The 21065-nt window shown below is 39.5% G+C and overlaps 1 pseudogene across 3 annotated transcripts; it reads left to right on the forward strand.

The window, feature by feature from the left end:
• Window positions 1-6659: 6659 nt before the first annotated feature.
• LOC143870802 (pentatricopeptide repeat-containing protein At3g62890 pseudogene) lies at window positions 6660-11011 on the forward strand (annotated as a pseudogene). 3 transcript variants are annotated; one of them, XR_013245599.1, is made up of 2 exons: window positions 6660-9808; window positions 10316-11011. The product of XR_013245599.1 is annotated as a pentatricopeptide repeat-containing protein At3g62890 pseudogene, transcript variant X2 (transcript). The 3 variants fall into 3 exon arrangements; XR_013245588.1 differs by having other exon boundaries at window positions 6660-9785; XR_013245610.1 differs by having other exon boundaries at window positions 6660-9637.
• Window positions 11012-21065: the final 10054 nt, after the last annotated feature.

The raw sequence follows: 21065 nt of genomic DNA on the forward strand, positions 1-21065 counted from the left end.
CGCAGCAATTATCTCTACTTTGGTCGATTTACCATCAACAAAATTAACTACAAAGCCGATTTGTCAAAACGACTAAACTGATGTGACCACTGATCAGGCTGATGCGTCAGGGAATGATCTGCATCAAACTCCTCTTCTTGAGTAGAACTCCACCTCAAGTTCACATCAGTTTCACCCTGGGAATAACACCTTCAGGATAAAAACAAAAAGACAACCCCGTTCCAGATTTGTGGCTATCATTCCTTGGAATTCAACCTTCCTTGGTCATTGTAAGGTTAGAAATGCATCTGTCATGAATCTCTTTCAGGACATCATTTTGAACAACACTTGGTTCTTGAGACATAGTCATTAATTTGCAATGCTATTGCAATATAAGATTCTAGATAGCAAGTCAGTCAAAACTCTTTTAACGCTCCTAAGTTATGATCACATCATTCGAGTACTCTGATAAGTTTTGTGATAAGTAGTGGTTTTTTTTAATTTCACAGCCAATGGTTTTGTGATTTTGGGTGTGAATCAGATCTACAAGTAGGATTGAGTTTTTGGAGTTTTTTTTAAATGGCGAGAATATATGTGGTTCCTTTCATCCATAAATGCTTACATTAATACATGGCACACATGTTTGGTTATTAAGAGTCATTGATGTACTGGCTGACTGCATAGCATGGGCCTGGAGTAACAAATCTTCTTAAAAAATTCAGGAAATAAGCAATGGACAAAAGTTGGATGCAACTGCCTAGGTATGGCCCTCAAAAGTGACATTACCTTTTCATAGTTAGATTTAATTTTTCCATTACTTGAAGATACAGATCTCACATTTTTTCAACTATGTTTTAATTAGGAATGAACCAGCGTAAACGCTTGGCGTTGTGGAGTTTATTAAATTTGCACTTGCTAATACAGTTTATGGGAATAAGTTCAAATGCCCATGTGTTAATTGTGCCAACATTCAATTGGTTGGTGTTAAAGATTGTTTTGATCATCTGATTATCGATGGGATCATGAAGGGCTACACCAGATGGGTTTTCCATGGGGAAGCTGGGTCATCGGTGGTTGATATGACTAGTAGTGATCGCCAAATGAACGAAGAACCAATGATACAAGACGAAATGCAAGATTTGTTAGAAGACATAAGGCCAAGGTTGAACCATAATCAGGACAACTTACCAACAGGTAATGGGGAAAGGCCGAATCAAACAAGTAGAGAGGGGCCTGATGCAAATGCAAAGAAATTTTACAAATTAGTAGAGGATGCCGAGCTAGAACTATACCCAGGGTGCAAGCTCTCAAAATTGTCATTCGTTGTTCAAATTTTTCATATAAAGTGTCTCAATGGATGGAGTAACAAATCTTTCACCATGTTACTTGAGTTGTTGAAAGAGGCATTTCCCACGGGAGCATCGGTGCCAGAGTCATTTTATGAAACGAAGAAGATCATTAGTGATTTAGGCCTCCACTACGATAAAATAGATGCATGCCCCAATGATTGTATGTTGTTTTGGAAAGACGACGCGAAAGAGACTGTATGTCGTATATGTGGGGCTTCCAGGTGGAAGACATATGCATTGCATCCAGACGATGCAATAACTCAGACATCGAGAAAAGACCCAAAAATTCCTGCTAAGATTCTGCGTTACTTCCCCATAACACCGAGAATGAGTACAATTTACTCCATGGAATTCTGTACGAATTCAGACCTATTTGTTGTTGTATACCTTAAAGCTTTTTAATGGTAGTGGTCTCTCCATCGAACAGAATATGTGTATGCGGATCATTAAACAAGAAAATCTGACAACCATTGAATTTGTCTTGTGGTTTATTGCACCCCTAGACCTTTGCACGTACCATCTAGGGCCTTTTCCCATGACTTATACCCTCCTTTTTAGTAATGCTTCTGATGAAAAATTTATGAATCTTAATGGCGTTCTTCGCTGTTATAAAGCAGTATCGGGGCGAAGGATTAACTTTGCTAAGTCCGTGATATGGGTATACATTTCAGTGAAGAGTAAGGGTATTGGCTTGCAAGTGTGCTTTGCTTAAGGAGGGCTCAATCCCGAATTTGTATTTAGAGCTTTCATTGTGCTCATTGATCGACCTACCAAAAGAGTGTGGGATCTTGTCATTGAAAGGGTGGAGAGGAGGCTCTCTCCTTAGAAGAAAAGTTTTTTTCTGTAGGTGGATGGATCACTTTGATCAAATTCATGTTGCAACTTTGCATCAATTGCTGTTATTAGTAGGTTGCACCAACTTCAGCATTTCTTTTTGTTGAATTACAAAGAGTGGAAGTAGAAAGAACCACCTGGTTGGATGGAGGTTTGTCAACCCAAGAAGGTGGCCTTGGGAATAGAACCTTGTGTGTCATGATCAATGCGCTCATTTGTAAATAGCTCTGGAGGTTTGGATCATAAAGAACTCATCTTTGGAGATCGGTGATCGAGGAGACATATGGTGCTAGCTTTGGTGGTTGGTATTCAATTGATGAGCTCAGAATTTCATGATGTTACAGTGTGGAAGGATATCTTCAGTTCCCTCTTCAATTCTAAAAGGGGATTTGATTCAGAGTTGGCAGTGGGGATCAGATTTTTTTTTGGCATGACCTTTGGTTTGGGACTTCTTCCCTAAGGGAGGACTCCTTGAGATTTTTTGCATTGCCTTTGAGATTGGGATAATGCGGGGGACTATTATAGTAGACATGAGCGTAAAATGGTCCGGATTGTGCATTTTCATAGGCGATTTTTCAACCAAGAGATCTGTTACGTGCCTAATTGACCGTAACTCAAACAAACAAAACTACAGATAGAAAGAGAAGGGAAGAGAGGTTGATTCGAGGCAACCGGACCTCCAAGAGATCTGTTACGTGCCTAATTCACCCGTACCTTATTTTTTCTATGGGCATGTTTATGTAAAATTTATGTGCAGTGCATAGTGGAATAATGTGAAAAAACAGTGTATCCTATCAGACTGTTGCTAGGGCTGGTTTGTTATTGTGATGGGCACCCCAACTCTTTCACTTGATTTACTAAGTGTTTACCTGTCCTTATGGCAGACAATTTAAGCCAATGACTGTTTATGGCTCTATGTTAGTTGTTTGGGTTTGAGGGTTTTTCTATATACAGGTAACATGATTATATAATCTTCAAACCCAAGGGGAACATATTCCCATGTATATTAGCTGTGCAACTTTGATATCATCAAACAGTGAAGCATAATAAAAGGGAGTTTTTACATGATGCCCGACCGTCAAGTAGCGTCAAAAAGCTACCGCCCTTGATATTTGATCCAACAGCAGCCCACTTTTTAAGAGGCTGCTGTTGGATCAAATATCAAGGGTGGTACTTTTGAGGTACCACCTTGACGCTACTTGACTGTTTATGTGCAGTTGAAATCAACTCATTTACAGCTTTATAACTCTAGTATTGGATCATTTATAAAGTCTTATCTCTCTTCTATAATTGTTGTTTGAACGTCACTGCCATCAGCACAACCATCCTTTGATATCTTCACTAACACATCTTGTCTTTTAGTATTTAAAGAGCTGTCAAAAGGTTATTACAGTTCCCAACAAGCTCTCACAAGCCAAATAAAAAAGAAAAGACAGGTTGGGTCTGTTGGGGTTCCACGTGAAAGCAAAGATCCCACATCGGATGTATAATGAGATGGTTTCCTATTTATGTATGAACATGAATGCTTTCCCTATATATTTTTCTGTTATCTAATATCATGATTTTTGGTACACAGGAGCGAGACGAACTTGTGGAAATATACGGGGGCATAGGATGTGATATTTATCCGACTGACAAATGTATCCGATTTTTGGTGACTTTTAGCAGCGGTTATGACCGCTGCCATAGACCCTTTTTGTTGTAGTGAAGGAAATGGTTTGTTTGATGACTTTGGATGCCGTTTTTAATGTTGTTTGGATGCCAATATATATGTACATGTTACTTTCTAATGGGTAAATGTTTTGGTTAATTTTACATGGAAATGATTTGTTTGATGACTTTGGATGCCTTATTTTTCTCTTGTTTATATGCCAACAGATTCATGTTATTTTCTAATGGGTATAGGATTTATACAGGTTCTAAGTCCCCCAATTTGCTGCTCTGTTTGCGGGAAAAAAAAAAAAAAAAAACTATTCACCGGCGGTCATAAAACCGTCGGTAAATCTAAAAATAAACGCCTCTATAATGTTCACCGACGGTTATAACCGCCGGTGTATGTCATAAATACCGACAGTACTAATGAGCGTCGGTATAAAGAAACGAGAAAAGTACATCCAAGTGTCATTTACCATCATGTGGCGACGCTCATTCCCGCCGGTGTAAGGTACATACAACGACGATTCCTTCAACCGTCGGTACATATTTTTTTCGATGGCAATTTTCCTGTCACTTTACCGACGTTTCTAAGCGTCGGTATAAAGCTCTACACCGACGGTTATTACAGACCGTCGGTAAATGTTCTGTCACTTTACCGACGTTTTGAAACGTCGGTATAAAGATATACACCGACGGTTATTACGGACCCTCGGTAATATGGTTTAGTCACGGTGAAATTACCGACGCTACCGTAAACCGTCGGTGTTACGTAAAGCGACGTTTTTACGGGTTTTTACCGACGGTCGCGAACGTCGCTGAATCCCCTTTTTCTTGTAGTGTGTGTACACAATTGGCAAATGACACCATGCCCTGTTGGAGGAGCGGGAGGAGGGGGAGGCGGACCAAGGATGCCCTGATGAGGATTGATGGGAGGAGGGCGTGGGACAAAGGAACCACGGCCTGTGCCATGAGGGGTTCCACGACCACGACGGCCACGGTTTCGATAGTGGGACCGACCACGTTCTACCACAAAAGCCATTGAGTGGATCGTTTCTTGAGTGAGTTTAGTAGTACGTTCAAGAATGAATTCGTGACTGAGCAAGAGAGAGTAAAGTTCATTGAAGGGGGGAAGGGGAGACTGTACGGTGATGGCGGTTGTGAATCCACTATAAGAGGGATTAAGTCCACTGAGGGCATACATGACTAAATCAGAGTTTGGAATGGGGCTTTGGGCAATTTCTAAGGCATCAGCAATGGACTTGATGCGATTGAGGTAGTCGGTGATCGAGAGAGATCCTTGACGCAGGTTGTGAAGTTCACTAAGAAGAAGGACAATTCATGCTGTGGACTGAGCTGAGAAGGTGGACTTTAAGGTGCGCCAAACATCACGAGTCGTCAGAAGGTTGACGACTTGGGCTAAGGCGGATTCAGTCATGGTGGCATTGAACCAACTAAGCAAAGTTTGATCAAGGCGTTCCCAAGCTTGGAACGTTGGGTTTGGGGTGGACGTGGATCCATCGGAGGAAGAAAGGAAACGAGAAGGGGACGTGGATCCATCAACAAGTTTGTAGAGGTCATGGCTGCGCAAAATAGGGAGAAGTTGACTGCGCCAGAGAAGGAAGTTGTTGTGGTCAAGCTTCACAGAAACGAGGTGGGTGATGTTGTTGAGAGTGGGAGGAGTGAAGGGAGTAGTAGTGGGAAAGGAAGAATGGACAGTGGTGGGAATGGAAGACTATACAGCGGAGGAAGATTCATTGTCAGCCATGAGTAGAACAAAGGATGAAGAAGTATTGTGTGTGTGTGTGTGTGTGAGAGAGAGAGAGAGAGAGAGAGAGAGAGAGAGAGAGAGAGAGAGAGATCGTTTGGCACTCAAGGAGTGCCCTCTGATACCATGTAAAATAAACCAAGGAGAAGAAGAATGGAGAAATGCTACATACCCTTTTGGTTGCAGCCGTTGTCTATTTATAATTATTGCTTACAACAATGAATAGGAAGGTATAATATACAAGCCAATGCATGCTGCTGTCATATCCTAATAAAGAAAAGAATGGCCATGATTTGAGTAATCAAATCATGTGACAAAAGAAAGAAATATACACTACAAAGATTACATCTAATCTACCATCTAGAATATGGTAGGAGAGATTGACTATGACCGATTGCAATCAATTCTCTCTGACTGAAGGATCTTTAAAAATAGAAGGCTATCTTTTATCAGTATAAGCAGTCAATAGGAAGGAGACAAACATTTGATTTACCTAGAAGTTAGCTCGTAGAATAGTGATAAGTAGAGTTTGATTGCCAACCTCGTAGAGTAGTGGGAGGGGGTTTTATAACCAATATAAAAAGAGGAGAGAGGGAAGAGAGAGAAAGGGAGAAAGAGAAAAAGCATCATTCTCCGAGTCAAATTCCACCTTTTTTTTTGAGAAATTTAGCATGCAAGGTGTAAGGAGCTAACATGGCTGTCACCGGACATGTAATAATTACACATGAAAGTTTTCTAGTAGTCCCCATGGATTTTGATGCTACATTGGCACCCAAACAAGAGATAGTCCTGAAGTGACACCCCAGTTGAAAGCAAGGTATCCCGGCTTTTGTGGAACCAAACACACCCTAGGAAATTGCTTAAACAATCCCAAGAACTAGAAGGGAACTTCTTAGGCAATTTTACACGAAAGCCAGTTTGTGGCCCCTCTTTTGACAGAGAGAGAAGAGTCACTTCATAGCTGAATTTGTCTCATTTATTTAATTCATGTGAGGTGTCATCTCATAGCTGAATTTGTCTTATTAATTTCGTTCAGCTGAGGTGGCACTTCTCTCTTGAAAAGGGGGGTGCAAAAGTGCTTTTGGGAAATTGCCTAAACAATCCGAACGAGGAAATGTCCAAGCAATTTGACACAGACTCAGTTCGGCCCCTCTTCCACAACAGAGAAGAGCCACCTCATAAAACAATCTGTCTCAGGCTGCAGAATTGCTGCTGCGAAATTGCCTAGTCAATCCCTCTTTAAAACAGCTTGCCCTACTTGTTTTGCATTTTTTTACCAAGCCGCATTACGCACCCCTTCAACTCAAACGCATGCAAAAACAGTTAGCTCTCTCTCTTTTGAAGAGCCCCGAAAAACACAAGACACTGAAGGATTTAAAGAGACTCCATGTCTCCATCATAAGAACTGGACTCCATCAGAATAGCTTTGCGGTCGGAAACTTTGTCCTTAATTGTGCAAACTTAGGAGCCATGTCCTACGCACACCAGCTGTTCGATCAAATGCTCGAACCAAACTCATTCGTTTGGAACTCCATGATAAGAGGGTTTCAACAAAACCAACAATCCCATATGACCCTTCTTTTCTTCGACCGAATGCGTTCTCAAAACATCCAACCAGATTGTTTCACCTTCCCTTTTGTAATCAAGGCCTGTTCTGATTCGAAAGATATCAGAAAAGGGAAATTAGTACATGGGCAATCGGTTAAAACTTGCCTGGAATTTGATGTTTTTGTTGCGACGAGTTTGATTGTGTTTTATGGGGTTTGTGTTGATATGAAAAGTGCACGCCAAGTGTTTGATGAAATGCCTGTGAAAGATGTGGTTGCTTGGACTGTTACATTATCTGGGTATGTGAATGAATGTGGGGATATGAAGACTGCACACCAGTTTTTTGATGAAATGCCTGTGAAGGATCTTGTGGCTTGGAATACTATGATTGGAGGTTATGTGAAAGTTGGGGATATGGAGGTTGCTAGGAAGCTTTTTGATGAATTACGCATGAAGGATTTATTGATGTATAATACTATGCTAGGTGGATATGCTAAATTTGGCAAAATAGAAGCTATGCTCCAACTGTTTGATGAAATGTCCGAGAGAGATGTGGTTTCTTGGAATACCATTATTAGTGGGTTTGTGCAGAGTAAAAGAGTTAATGAAGCAATGGAGTTTTTTCATCGGATGCAGTTAGAGAACTTGAGGCCTAATGAGGTGACGATTGTGAGCATGCTTTCTGGTTGTGCCCAAGTAGGAGCATTGGATATTGGGAGATGGATACATTCGTATGTCGGCAGGAATAGGTTTGGTTTGGATGTCATGGTGGGTACTGCCTTAGTGGATATGTATTCGAAATGCGGGTCTCTGGAGTGTGCTCAACATGTGTTTGATCCGATGTTGAATAGAGATGCCACAGCATGGAATGCAATGATCATGGGATTTTCCATGAATGGGCAGAGTAAGAATGCGTTGGAATTATTCTATCGGATGCAAGTTGAAGGCATTAAGCCAAATGAAGTTACAATGGTTGGAGTGTTGTGTGCATGCACTCACGCAGGATTGGTGGATGAAGGCCGCAAATATTTTGATGTTATGTGGGAGGATTTTGGCATTAAGCCAAAGGTTGAGCATTATGGATGCATGGTTGACCTCCTTGGTCGTGCGGGATTGTTGGATGAAGCTTATGAGTTCATTCAAGTTATGCCTATTGTGCCACACACTGGTGTTTGGGGTGCCTTGCTTGGTGCTTGTAAGATCCATGGCAATGTAGAGCTGGCCGAATGTGCTGTCAAACACTTGCTTGAATTGGATTTTGAAGATGGTGGTTACTTAGCAATTATGTCTAATATATATGCTAATGCTGGAAGATGGGATGATGTTGCTAAGGTAAGAAACCTGATGAGGGAGAAAGGGATCGATAAAGCGTGTGGGTGTAGTTCAGTTGAGATCAACGGTGAGATTCACGAGTTCAGTGCAGGTGACAAAATCCATCCTCGATCCCGGGAAATTTATGCAATGATAAATGAAATCTCTAAGCAGTTGAGGATGGCTGGCTATGTAGCAAGCACGGTCGAGGTTTTCTTTGATGTGGAAGAGGAGGAGAAAGAGAATGCACTATGTGTCCACAGTGAGAAGTTGGCAGTTGCTTTCGGACTTATTAGTACTGATAAAGGGGCTACTATCCGAATAGTGAAGAACTTGAGGATATGTAGTGATTGTCACTCTGCTATGAAGCTTATTTCAAGGATTTTCGATAGAGAGATAGTGGTTAGGGATCGCAGCCGCTTCCACCATTTCAAGAAGGGATCGTGTTCTTGTGGGGATTATTGGTGATCAATGGGAACCGTGATGACAACTTGAAGCTTATAAAGAGCGTACATGGTTATCAAAAGAAAGATTCAGCTGGCGAGCAGATGTGTCCTATTTCTGGAAGCAGAAGTCTTTGAATCACTTAATCCTACATTGCCCCTTCTCTTTCCGATTATGGACTAAGGCGATGCAGGCCTTTGGAATCTCATGGGTCTGTCCAAGATCTATTAGAAGTGTATTATTACACTGGAGTAATGAGCCTTTTGCAGGCTGCTGTGGAAATCTGTCCCCTATGCTGTCTTCTAGAATATTTGGAAGGAACGTAATAGGAGCATTTTTTAGGAGAAAAATAGAAGTGTAAGTCGGGTGGCATCGGATATTAGAGTGGAAATCGTTTACTGGGCAAAAGCAAAAAAGAAAACCCCACTTGGTACACAGGCGACATTCTGCAAAATTGGTGGTCAATTATATGGGACAGAACCATTAGGAGTAAGCCACAGCCAAAGTGGAAACCGCCATCAGTGGGGTGGATCAAGTTAAATTTTGATGGGAGTTCGTTAGGCAACCCAGGTAAGGCTGGGATCGGGGGGCTAATCAGAGATAATAAGGGAACAACAATCATGTCCTTCTCGGGACCAGCAGGAGACTGTGATGCAAATGAGGCTGAAGTGAGAGCACTCTTTTTGGTCTTCGATGGGCTCATACGCACGGTTTACAGGACCTAATGGTGGAAGGCGATTCAGCAAATGTAGTAAGTTGGGAATCAAACAAATCTAAGCATCCATGGTGACTTCAATGAATTATTGCGGAAATCCTAGATCTAATGACACACTTGAAGCCCAGAATTGAGCATCAGAGGCGGTTTGCAAATGAGGCGGCGGACTCCCTACCTAAGGAAGGTGTTCTTCGGGATGCTATATTAGTTGTGTCCCTCACTAACCCCTCTGTCTAAAATTCTTGTATACAGTCATTCGCATAATTTTGGGACTGTGGAGTATTCTTGCTCCTTGATTATATTATGTAATTTTTAGGGGGGCTTCTGGTCCCCTGCTTCCATGAATACAGAAGTCACTTTTCAAAAAAAAAAAAATCCAGCATTGGGGTCTTGGGAGCTACTAGGTTTGATTTAGTTGGGCCTTGAAGTTAGTTTTGATGCTCACGTTCTAAGTTTAGGAATGGTTTTACCCATAGTTTCAAAACTCCCCCACTTCATCGTGGACTCCCTCGAGTCGACCCCTTTTTACCTTGGCCATGTTCTTGTCCGAATCCGCATTTTGCCCGTGTCAACCGAGTACTCGACCGCATTGTGCCGAGTCTATTAGGATTTGCTTTGGCCGCGCATTTCAATAAAATTTTTTTTTATGAAGGTAACAATTTTATTAACCCGCATCAACATTTTGAAACACTGGTTTTACTTTTCCTTTTGCAGGTACCATATAAGCTTCCAGATTACACAACTTTGAACTGTGCGAGATAGTTTATCGATGTTCCTGAAACCAACACTAATCCTCACATCATACCAAATTTGCTTGAGTGAAACAGGCAAACCCAGCTCAAAATTTTCAAGCAGCTCAAGAAACAACCAGTCACCGCAACATCTCCAATCCCCGGAAAGCTCATCCCAATCTTTAGTGATGCCCAACAAATTGACATCAACCCTCTGTTGATCACCTTTTTTAGTCTGGGAAAAAGACCAAACTCTCATCCGAACCAACTTCACTGTAAAAAATGACACCTTCCCACCATGCATCATCAATACAAAGCGTCAACACACAACCCATAACTAATTCCATGTTCCTGATTGCAAAACCGGTATTATTGAATTCTCTTTCTGACATGATCTGAGTAGAGGGAGAAAGAGCCTACTGTGGAGTAATAGAGAGGTCTATGCAATGGTGTGTACATTTTCAAGGGTGTCCATGGGATGTTTTGGACAATGGGTAGAGGGAGATTTGTTCACATGTAAGCAAGATTTGTCTTTCCACATGTTTCAGGAGAAGTGAAGGAAATGGCAGATTCATTCTAGTCAGATAGGGAGTAAATAGAAATGGTTTGGTTGTGAGGTAATCTCTACCTCTTTTGTAGTGCTTTCTTTTTTTAATGAACAGTTCTTTTCTTGTTTAAACAGAGTGAACTGTTTTTTACCTCTTGTTCCTGTGATCATGTTTTTTGATGCCCCTTATATAATTTGGGTATTATCCTAGGCCCTGTTTCAATTGCAAGAAAAACATTTCTGACAGAATTTTTTCTCTGAATTTTTTTTTCTTTCCACAGTTTAGAGGGAGGTTATATGATTATGGTTAATTTAGAGGGATATTATCATAATTTGAAGGTCCCTCTAAATAAAAATTGAATAGGGAAAAAAAGATAGACTTGAACCAACCTATTCAATATTTGTTTAGAGGATGCTTCAATTTATGATGATATTCTCCTAAATTAACCATAATCACATCATTTCCCTCTAAATCTTGTATATAACAAAAATTTCCCAAGAAAAACATTTCTGTCAAAAATAGTTTTTTTGCAATCCAAAGAGGGCCCAAGAGTAAATTAGCCAATGATGAATCACTTCTTTCTCCCAAAATGCTATGTGACTTTACCCTAACATTATACTTGGCATTTTCACTAATCCATCAAACTCCATAGCCTTTATGTCAGATTAAATTAATAGAGAGATGAATAAGATCACAAACCTGACAATTTACCTTGGATTAGCAGGAGCACTTATTAATGGGTAATCCTCTGACAATGCCAAGTATTATTTCTCCCAAAAATTGCTACTCTTGTTGGTTCATAATCTATATTTGCGGGTTGGGAATTGAGAAAATTTTTGTGATGGATGATCTGATACATCTACAGGATGATATGGTCATTAATTGGGAAAATGGGCAATCTTTACCATGATTAATTGAGTTTCTTTTCTTGTCACTCCTTGCAAATGCAAGTGATGAAGGTTAAATTCATAGAGAGATGCAGAAGATCTCAAACCTGACAATTTACCTTGGATTAGCAGGAGCACATATTAATGGGTCTGACAATGCCAAGTATTATTTCTCCCAAAAATTGCTACTCTTGTTGGTTCATAAAATGAACTTGTTGATAAGATTAATGAAGTGATTCAAAATTTACCAAGATAAGGGACTACTTAATATTCACTTTATGGAGTTGAAGATGATGCTCAAATTTTCTAACAGCAAGAGTTGGTAAATGTCGGTAGAACTCGCTAGCCCTTAAGGGGAAGGTGCAAAAGTCCTTATAAGCCCTTCCACACCAGGGTAAACTTTCGAAGTGCAGTAAATTTTATTGCAACTGGTGACCTCCTCCCACATAAAATTTTAAACTAAGGAGTACTGGTCATCGTCCTAAGAAATTTTGATTATAAAATTGCTTCATGAATGGAATAAAGCTATTATGTCATTCTTCGAAACAACGAATTTCACATGCAAGAAAAAGAGAATCACACACATAAAATAAATTGGGATCAAATTTCCCTCTTACAATATTAACGGCAGTGGCTACACTTGCATGTTCCCATGTGGGATCTTGGAATTGATCGCCGCCGTTAATTTCTCCGTTCGATCACATGTACAATTAAGAATAACCATTTTATAGGCTCCGGATCATGCTTTAATGTGGTGGGCCAGATCAGAAATATTTATTTTGAATAAAATTTCGATGTCAACAGTCATGGCTTCTACCAAAGTTTCAAAAGCCCTCCCATGTCATCTTTGACTCACCCAAGATGACCCATTTTTACTTTGGCCAAATTCGTGGCTGAATCTGCAGTTTGCCCTACTCTGCTGAATTATGAACACATCAATCGAGTACTTGGCTGCATCAACCCAGTACTCAATCGCACCGCGCCAAGTTGGCTTAGGATTTCCTTTGACCGCATTTTGGCCGAGTACTCAATCGCACCGTGCCAAGTCGGCTTAGGATTTCCTTTGACAGCATTTTGGCCCGCATCTGTATTTCCAAACACTGGCTTTTACCAAAACGGGTTTATTGATGCTGAAATACTAGACATTTAAGGGAAAACGCTTTTCCTCCAATGCATCCCTCTAAAACCTTCAAAAAATGTCCAAATGCCAATTGCTCTCACAAGAGAGCATTTTTTTTCATAAAATTGTGTTTTTCACATACAATCAACAAGTCATTCCAAAATGTTAGGATTTGTCTTTTAGAACATAATTTGTGTCCACGCCAATTGTTTGTAGCCCTATCGAGGTAAATTTCAAGAAATACAACATAGATTTTGACTAAGAATATAGCAATCCCATGCAAACAAGGCATCCACACCACGAATGTTCTGTACAGAAAGATGTTAGGCCCTGCTCGTTTTAGATTTTAGCAACCGATTGAGTCCAAAGCCGATTATTGGATTCAAAATTAAACGTGATTTCAACTCTAATAATAGGTCAAACAAGATTTTGATTCCAATAATATGTTTTGGACTCACAGTCTTGTAAAATCTAAAACAAACAAGGCTTTAGCATCGAGATTAAGGCCCGTTCGGATACCGTTTGAATTTAGATTTGGACTTTGAATTAGAAATCCAAACCCATATCTTGCCTGAGACCACACTTGGTGGCTTGGATTTGGACCAAATCCTTTTTTTTTTTGTTTTCAAATACTACCCCTACTAATAGAGAGAAGTTTGAAATTTTCGTTTTCCAATAGTTATTTCCAAATCAAAATTGATAGCGAATTTGCGAGCACTCCTCCTATTAGTCTTATAATGGTTTTAAAATTTATGTAGTTAAAGGCTTTCAGACTTCAACATCATCATTTGCAAATAAGATTAAAATCATTTGCATATAATCTTCATTAGAGGTACCAAAGAGGCCCGTATTCTATACGTTTACAGTTTGGATCAGTGGTTGAACCAATTTTTTGAGAAGATCAATTGCAGGTGAATTTGAATTCATAAAGAAATCAAATGAGAATTGTCTCCTCTATCTTCTTTCTCATCTCCTGTTCTCTTCTCTCAGTTATTTGCTCTCTCCTCTCCACTCCTCTCTTTGTCCATCAGTCTATCGCTCTCCCCTTGCATGATTTAATCATTTTAGACAAAAAAATCATCATAATATCATTATCACCAGTTAGAGTGAACAGATCCCACCTGCATCATCTGATATAAAAATTGGATGAACAAATGGCCGCAGCTAACAAATAATCTCATCATAGTTTTTTTTTTTTTTTTTTTTTCCCTGTTGTTTTAAGGCGCTATGGGCTCTCCCAACCAAACAAATCATACAAGTGTTGCTCAACAATGAAAAGAGAGAAAGAAAACCGGTGTGAAGTCACTGCAGCCATGGTGACAGATGCCAGCCGATTAGAAATGTGCCAAGCTGTATACTAAAATCCAGGCAAGCTGCACACACAAAACAATTTATTTGTTATTAAATTGGCATCGAATGTGTTGTCATTGCACACAATATAAATAGGTATTGACTAAGGAGGAATGATCTCACTTATAGAGATTATACACCATTATTCAGTGGTAATCTATCAGCCACCGTTCACCCACCTTGGGAACCGAGATCATGTATTGTGATATGTGGGCAACGTACTATCTCGGACTCGATTTAGAATGAGCAGTGGTTGAAATACATTACCATACACCTGTTAGAGTAATTAGGTCAAGCAAGAGGTTGCTTGAAGCATTACATCCAAGGTATCTAGTTTGGAATATCAAGTTTGTTGCCTCCAGCCCCTATATATATTAGATACACTAGGGTTTTAATAGGTTAGTGGGCTCTAGCCCAAATAGGCTCACTACACCGGTCCATTATCTTATTGGGCTTATATTAGAACATACATGGGTTATACTATATACCCAACAATCTCCTCATATGTTCTACATATAGCACAAGCCAATAGATAGATAGTGTAATGTTCAAAACAAAAAATTGAATCATCCACATCACCATATGGTCTATATCATAAAAGATCTGTAATCCAACTGAAAACACGAATCCTTTTATGACAAACTAAGAGTTTTAGATATACAACAAGCTAAACTCAACCAAAAGGTAGTTTCACATATAAGTGAACCCCACCGATCTTAGAGGAATTCATTCATGGGGTATGATTCTCATCGAGATCCAAAATAAAGTTCCACAAAAAAGTGAATTCTATACATACTGAAATAAAAGCATAGTCTTTATGACTTTAGAAGATTTAAGTAAGTCATCTTCATCAAAGTTAAGACAAGCTCCTCCTTTTTCGTCAATCCCTGTGAATTACCAAATATGAATTTCATAAAAATGAATCCAATTATTTGTGTAAAACACTAAAGTATCTAGTTCTACCTGAAGAAGAACTTAGTACAATTCCAAAATGACTGAAAAAGTATCAGTATCACTCACACTATAAGCATTATTGTCAAGTTTCAATAAAGAACAAGACCTAAACACCTTCTTTTGCAAATAACCATTCCTAATTGTCAAGTTTCAATAAAGAACAAAAACAAATAGTTTCTTTTGCAAAGAACCATTTCATGGTTTTTTTTTTTTTTTTGGAATGTTACAGTCATCTTATCCATATTTGAGTTAAGCTGTATCATCAAGTTTGGAATGTACAACCTTTCCCAAAAAAGGACATGTCATCAAATGTGGAATGACATACAACAACTGTAAACATCATCGAAACATATTAAGTGCCTATCTTGGCCAAAACAGAGGGAGATTCAAAAAATTCAAAATAACATGGATGTAGGTTAAGACATGTCTACACGGTCTTTAACCCCATCTCCCCCACAATTTTGAATATTCGATCTTTGGTCAGTCCCTGTTGTGTGAGCTTCGGCCTATTATCCTTCGATTTCGTATCAATCAAAGTGATAATCCCGTGTTTTTGAGATAATTCAGCATATGGCCTGTTGCAACGTAAGATGTCTCATCTTATCATTAAAGAGTGAGTTCTTCACAACCATTGTTGTAGCTTAATTATCACATAACACACATAAGGAACTAATCATTAACCCACTAAAGAACTAATCTTTAATCGGGTCAGTGGAATGCCATAACCATAATTAGATTCTTTATCCCTTAGCTTTCATCTATAGCTGAAGTTAGGGCATAAAGTTCCAATTCGACTTCACACAACAACAATAAATTTGCTGTCATCTAATTCTGAGCCCCATGATACATCAGAATAAACTTCCACAATAAGTGGATGGCCACCATGGTTCAGAGCATACTCTTGAGTACACGAAAGGTATCTCATCAGCCTCATAAGGGCATTTCTATGCTCATGGCCAGGAGTGCTAGTCAAATGACTCAGCATGCCAACTATAAAGGCTATGTCTGGTCCAGTGCAACACATAACAAACATGATACTACCAATCAGTTTAGAATAATCTAACTGATCCACACACTGTCTCTGCCTTAGAGATCAGCTTCTTGGTATAATCAAAATGGTGTCTCAATCGGTTTGCACTCACTGCATCCCCATAAGGAAAGTATGTATATTTTTTCATATAATGGGCTAGGCCAAGGGTGATTCCTTGCCTTTCAAAAACTTACTTTCGTACCAAGAATGGTGTTAACAACACCGAGGTCTTTTCATGTCGAATTCTTTACCCAAGGTTAGTTTCACATTACTCACCACAGAGAGAGATTGGAAACAAGAATCAACATCTACATACAAGCAAATAATCATGACCTTATTTGACAAAAAATGATAGTAAAAGCATTTATCAGAGTAATTGATCAGAAAATCCAAAGCTCTTTACTACTTTGTTAAAATTTTGATGTCACAATTTAGGTGTTTGATTAAGACTATAACAAAATTTTGTATAAGCACATACAAATATTTACTTACAGCCCATAGTCTTAGCCCTTTTTGGCAAATCGACTAGCTGTCAAGTTAAATTTTCCAACAGAGAGCTCATTTCATCATGAATGGCTTCTGCCCATAACAAAGAGTCCCTAGATCTCATCACTTTCTGATAGGATGATGGATCATTCTCCAAAGGGTAGGTCACAAAGTCCTCACCAAAATTCTTGGGTACTCTACCACATATAAATGAAGTGCATATACCAAAATAATAGTAACTACTTTAACATCTTATAAAGTTAGTTGTTTACCTGAAGAAAGGGCCAAGTTCACAGTACTAGTGTGAGTGACCTCCATGTCTGCTCTACTAGCCACTGTATCAGTCTCCTTTACTTCGATAACACCAGTGAAATTTTTTTTTGAGTTGTAAGCATGACAAATGGCTTCTGTATCCGACCACCAATTTGAAGAAATACTGGCCTTATTTTTTCCCAACATGGCAGTGAAACTTTTAGGCTCAGCTTTATCTACCAACATAGTAGCTTCCTTATATGGTGTGTCCAAACAATTAACGTTTGACCATCTCAAAGGGAATTGCAGTCTTGTCCATTTTAGTCTAATTTACCAAAATAAAATATGGAAAGAGTGTACCTGATTTGCGAAGCGCGATAACCAAATAAGAATAACTAAGTCGCGAACCAAATCCAAACTCGAATCCGAGATATCCAAGATGAAACCCAACAGCAAGAGATTACCACCAAGGGAAAAACCCAAACCCAACCTATTGGGATTTACAGGGGGTGAAACATGAACACAGAACCAAATCGCGAAAAACCAATCCAAATCGAATCTACGAACCGAAGCCAAACACTAACTCCAAGAACCGAATTCAAGATAGTTTTGGCTATACATTTCTGCCCAAGAGGGTTTCAAAAGAAAATTTCGATCCAAAGCCACGCATGAAATTTTACAAATCCAAATCCAAAGTTCCAACAAAACACGCCCAAAACTGATTTGGAGGTGGAATCGACTCACGCCTAATCCGAATTCAACGAATTTGAGGCCACGCCCAAAGTCAATTTCTGTAAGATAATAATGCACAGACAAATCGAGAGAGAAGAAACCCACAACCAAATTCATAGCAAATACGAGGGGAAGTTGCCGAAAGAAGAAGTCAACTGCTTTTGTGTGAGAATAAAACCCACTCCCAAAAACGCATTCTGTGGGTGAAATATAACTCACGTCCAAAAAATATTGGAATCCGCCACTCCCGTGTGAAAACCCCCAAATATATCTGGGTTGAAGGAATCCATGCCCAAGACAGAGAGTCAAACACAAGGCCAATTCAACTTCTGTTATTGTGAGGGCTGCTGTTCCAACGAGGGTTTTAGATTCAAGAGGAAAATCTCACCAAGAGTTGATCTCATATCAATATAGTGAGAACGTCCCCTTCTTCCCTCCACTCTCTGTTTCATCAACGAGGGTTTTAGATTCAATAGGAATATTTCACCAAGAATTGATCTAATATCAATATAGTCAGAACGTCCCCTTCTTCCTTCCACTCTCTGTTTCGTCACAGATTGCAGGTTTATATATTGAAGAAAACCCAACAGTTGTTTGAAGCCAAGAGGGGGTTGCTTATATAATAGCAAGTTCCAACGAGGAAGAACACCAATGAGCCAATCTTGGAGGGAAGAAAACCCACGACGAAAATTACGGTTTTAAATTTACTACTTCAAGATTGTTAGAGTAATTAGGTCAAGCAAGAGGTTGCTTGAAGCATTACACCCAAGGTATCTAGTTTGGAATACCAAGTTTGTTGCCTCCAGCCCCTATATATATTAGATACACTAGGGTTTTAATAGGTTAGTGGGCTCTAGCCCAAATAGGCCCACTACACCGGTCCATTATCTTATTGGGCTTATATTAGAACATACATGGGTTATATTATATACCCAACATAATTGCATATAATCTATATGCCTTGAGAACCAATGTCTTTGTCCTATTACAATCTCCAAGCTGTGCACTATCTGAGACTCGAGGTATAAGGAACAGGGGCTGATAGACTACATAGTTTACCTACGCTTGACCGTGGATCTGATAATTGTGTAACGATCTACACACCGAATCAATCCTCTTGATTAAAATAAAATAACAAAAGGGGTCTTCAAGATAAGAAAAATGTTAAGTACCAGAAACAGGGTTAAGGATGCAAATAATCCCTCTTGAAGAAGTGCCCCATGACCGCCAAACTCTTCCCCATCGATCTTTAGTATGATACCGTAATACCCATAAATAATCCCAAATGAAATCGCCAGGAATCTGAAAATCGTAGGGTTGTTAGATTGAAATAAATGCTTATATCATCAGAGAGATTTTGAAGCTTATACAAGAGCCCGCATCAAATGATTTGATAGTAGTAAAAGGGTGTCAAATTAACACAAGTCTAAATAACTCAGCTTTGGCCTTTTGCAATCGCCCATTCAATGAAATTAAGTTTAAGTTTGCACTACATTCCTTGTAGCAGCAGTACTATTGTGCTTGCTAAGCCCGCATCTTAGGATCATGTCTTACCGATTAGGAGGCATGAACAACCATTGTTTTAAATTTCAGCAGAAATCTAAAATTTCGGTTGGGTCCGAAATCTGAAAATTTTGGATTTCGGCCGAAATGACCAAAATTTGAAAAATAAATAAATCGGTTTTTGTCTTTACATCAAACTTAAGTTTGAGGTCATTGAGTTTCAACTGAACAAGCCATATAAGGGTGAAGGTATCATGGTAACTCGGAAACCAACTTCCAAATCGCACAGTTCACCCTGCTCTCTCTCCGTGGAGGGGAATGAGGCTTAAGGGGGAAGATTCTATTATCCAGGATTCTAATTATAACTTTACATCCTATGTGGGAGGAAATCTAAACCACAAACAAATTAGCGATGGAATCAAGTATGATGAAATAAATAATAGTTCAGTTTAATATTGCATTCCCCTTTTTTCCCGAAAAGGGGGAATAATAGTTCATTATAACTTTGCACGCTAAAAAAAAAAAAGTTCATTAGAACTTAAAATCCTATGTTGTAGGAGATGACGTAAGGTCCAAAAAGATTGATAGCAATCTGTCTTTTTCCCGAAAAGGGATTATAATAATTTTGGGAAAAAGAATCAAAGGCCTTTCGATACGCGACCTTCAGCTGGTAAACGTGTCATGCTTGCTCCTGCATTAATGAGTGACGCAAGCCAATATACGAAGGATTTTCGTTTGAAGAACGCTCCTTATACGCATAAAGGTCATGGGACCGAGGTAAACGATAACACACCCTTATTGCAAGTGGATATAAGGGGCGGTTCACTTCCATATAAAAAGAAGTTTGTGAAGAGGGCTATTAACAGACGAAGCAGGACAAAGTTTGTCTCAAGTCTGCTCTCAATGCTAGAAATTTCGATCAATCTGGGGACTCCTCATCTTCCGAAGATGGGAAGTTTATGGATCGTCAAAGTAAAACGAACTCTGGATGTTGGTGGCAAGAGACCTTTCAAAAGGTCCAGGCAGAGTAGTAAAAAGAATAGGAAGCGGTAGGAATTATTTAGCAAGGATGAAGTGGTCCAGAAATACCTCAAGCTTCAATGGAAAAAGCTGCAAGAGGAGGCTAAAGGGAAGGAAAAGGAACTAGAGGAATTCACTGGTAAGAAGTATTTGGAAGAGGCATGCATCCCGATCTATGACTTGCCCTACTTTAAAAAAAAAACAAGATTTGGATGAAGAGTCAATGGCAGGAGAGAAGCGGAAGGAAGAGAGCTTTGAGGATCTGCATGGAAAGGAGCTTGTGGATGGTACGCCTGACTTAAAATGTGAATCTGGGCTTGCTCGTGACTCTATGAATGCTGAGCTTAGTGTCAAAATTAAATCTTGTCTTATTAGGGTTTATCACGAATCGATGGAGGGGGATAAAGAGTTTTCGAAGGAGGAGGAAGATAAGGTGTGATCAGAAGAGTTTGAGGAAATTGCAAAAATGGGAAGTACATTAGGGATTGGATATGAAGAAAATGTGGGAGAAACTAAGAATGTTCTTTGATATTGAGAAGCGTGATGCTAGTGAAGAAAAGAAAGGGAAGACACCGAGTAAAGGTAGCAGGGAGCTTAAGGCCCTGTCGAGATAAAGATATATGTCCTGGTTGTTAATAGAGTTAGGAAGTTTTGATTGGGAAGAGGTTGTCAGCTTGCTATGATGGTTTCTGTACCTGTGTTTAGGATTGGGTATTGATGGGACAAGGATGGCGTATTAGCACTAACAGAGTGTGGTTGAGGGACCTTGGTCCTTCTCTGTTTGGGGGTGTTGGTTTGTCCCTTGGATCTGTAATTTTTTCTCTTCTTGATTGGGATGACGTATCAGATAT

The sequence above is a fragment of the Tasmannia lanceolata genome, unplaced genomic scaffold (assembly GCF_043159265.1).
Source record: "Tasmannia lanceolata isolate RefF3 unplaced genomic scaffold, GAP_Taslan_0.1 ptg000002l, whole genome shotgun sequence".
Taxonomy (NCBI): Eukaryota; Viridiplantae; Streptophyta; class Magnoliopsida; order Canellales; family Winteraceae; genus Tasmannia; species Tasmannia lanceolata.